This window comes from Pteropus vampyrus, unplaced genomic scaffold (assembly GCF_000151845.1).
Source record: "Pteropus vampyrus isolate Shadow unplaced genomic scaffold, Pvam_2.0 Scaffold22, whole genome shotgun sequence".
Taxonomy (NCBI): domain Eukaryota; kingdom Metazoa; phylum Chordata; class Mammalia; order Chiroptera; family Pteropodidae; genus Pteropus; species Pteropus vampyrus.
This window is the reverse complement of record NW_011888803.1, coordinates 6,503,618-6,506,150: the sequence shown is the minus strand read 5'-3', so window position 1 is coordinate 6,506,150 and position 2,533 is coordinate 6,503,618.

The following is a 2,533-nucleotide window of genomic DNA, read 5'->3' as shown; positions in this document are numbered from 1 at the left end:
TCCACTGAGGAATGTACTGATCTGCTTTATCTTTCCAGATGTGGTTTAATTGTTTAACATAAAGACATATGCTGAGATTTAGGAAGAACTCCCTCCAGAACTCAGTATTATCATCATGTGCCAATTTAAAACCATCAATGATCAACCAGAGATCTTTTCTGCCCTTCAATTAAAACATACTAGATGGGCAGGATATGGTAAACCAGATGCAATAATTAAGAGAATAGTTTAACTATTCATATTGCACATTGCTGTTTGCTACAGCGTGACCATTAAACAAAAAGTAAAGCCAGGAAGGATTGTATGGCCTCATAAAAATTCCATTTGGCTTGGAAATACAGTACCATTTTACATTAATGTTTAACACTCTAAGAGATAATTACACAATCATGAGTCAACTGTGTCAAATAAGTAAATACAGATCAATGAAAAAAAAGTCCCCGTCTTTAACTTTGACCCTTTCCAAACAAATAAAAAAGAAAATTCACAACCCACATAAAAAAATTCTCTTTGGAAGCCTCATCCCTTGGAAACTACAGGGGGCAGCATGGAAAGTATATTATTATGTTCCACAGACATAGGAAATCATTTTCCCTGGCAGCTCCAAGATTTTGCAACAAGATCTATTATCTAGGAAGAATAATTATTTGGCAGATCCATTAAGTGATATCAAAGGGTTGCATAGGATTTATTAAGTTGCATGGTGAGATAAGTTATTACTTTCTATTTAGGTGATTACGGTAAGGTAGTCCATGAAAATCACATGAAAGGCTTTTGCATTATACAACATATAGCAGTATAAATTATCCAGCTAATTATCTCTGCTGAAGATAATCACTTTGCCAAATATTCCAACTTTAAGCATTTATCTTGAAAATATTTATTACACCATTTTGAAACTATCCTTCTCTCCCTCTTTTTCTCTTCATTTCTTTCCTCCTCTGCAGAATAAAGACATCTTTCTGCTATCTAGTTTGTTAATCATGAATTCCTCTGTTTTGGAGTGGATGTATGGAAGTTTAAACATATTTGTGATCTTTTTCTTATGAAGGACAGAGGTATCTAACTTCTCTTTGATAGTGGGTAGTTAAGCCCATTAAAATCTCTTTTCTTTGGGGTTTTTAAAGGTCCCTGAAATGAGAGTGGCTCAGAATTCCCTTGTCTCCAATTAAGTTGTTGAGGGAAAAGGTAACCAAGGTTTTCTTAAGAGCCTGATGTTCAGGGCAAGAACTAGCTGTTAACTTAATGAACCAATCAAAGGAATTTATAAAAAGGTGGCAGGCATGGGGGTTCCAAAAAAGCAACTGAAAAGGAAATTAATCAGTTATGTGAAAATCAAGGAAGTGAGTTAAATCAAATCTCCTGAACTGAGCAGCGATAATTTCATTTGAATTGAATCTGACCTTAGTTTTTGAGGATTTTATAATAAAGAATTATGTACTCAGCTCCTTTTGGCTTTCAACCAGGGAGTTAAATCCCAAACTTTAAGGGTTAGAAAAGTCCTTTTCACCTCAATTATGTGTGATTCATTCCTTAATATTTGTGTCTGTAAACTCCCATGTTGTCTTTTATGAAAGGGACATTTTAATCTAGATCTGCAACTCAACCATGTTAATGAGCCACTTGGAGGAGAGCCCAGAATTATGCAAGATGGAGAGACACTCCTGTCAGGAACTTTCCAAGTTAGGGTAATAGGTAGTATGATCCAGTGATGAGTTATATACAATGTACAGTCATATTCTTATAATATAAATCCATAGAAGTCAATTGCATATGTTCACAGAGTGTAGATTTTCCTAATGCATTGTGCTAGTTTCTGGCAGAGGTTATAAATTTATACTATGACGCCATAGCTGGGGTCAGTTGCTAATAAGTATTATCATGAAAAAGCCATCTCATTGGAGAATAATATAGAAAATGATTGTAGTTTACTTCTATTCTTTAGTTCACTTTGTAGTGGGCATATGGTTGCTAGTCCATATGGCTAGAATAGGACTAGCATCCTTATCCCCATGTCTCCATGGGTGGGCATGTGACCCAAGTCAGGCCAATGAGAATATTTTCATTCTCTGAGCTCTTGGTAGAAGATGCTCATTATTTTCCAGTAAACTTGACTGTAAGAATTCTGTGGCTATCTCGCTGCTACATTAAGAGAGCTGTTTGGGGAAAGGGTTCAAGCAGAATGAAGCAAGCAGGAGAAGAATAAAAAACAGGACCTGATGACAGGGGACTTGCCAGATCGTGGTTGAATTCGGCTTCATTTTTCAACTTTCTAGTGTTTTGAGCCAATATTTTTCCTGTTTTGGTTAGGTTTTTGTCATATGCATCCTAAAAGAGCCTAATGCAGTTTTCAAACAAGAAACATTAATAGCATTCAAGTTTTCATGGATGAAAATGACTCCGGAATGGTTCCAAGATTTTTCGGTTAGAACTAAATGCTGGTAGGTAGGATAGATTCACATTGTAGGTCATTCCAGAATATATATTTCTTATAGCTTCATGGGTACCTTCCCAGAGATTTTAGTTAAGTATA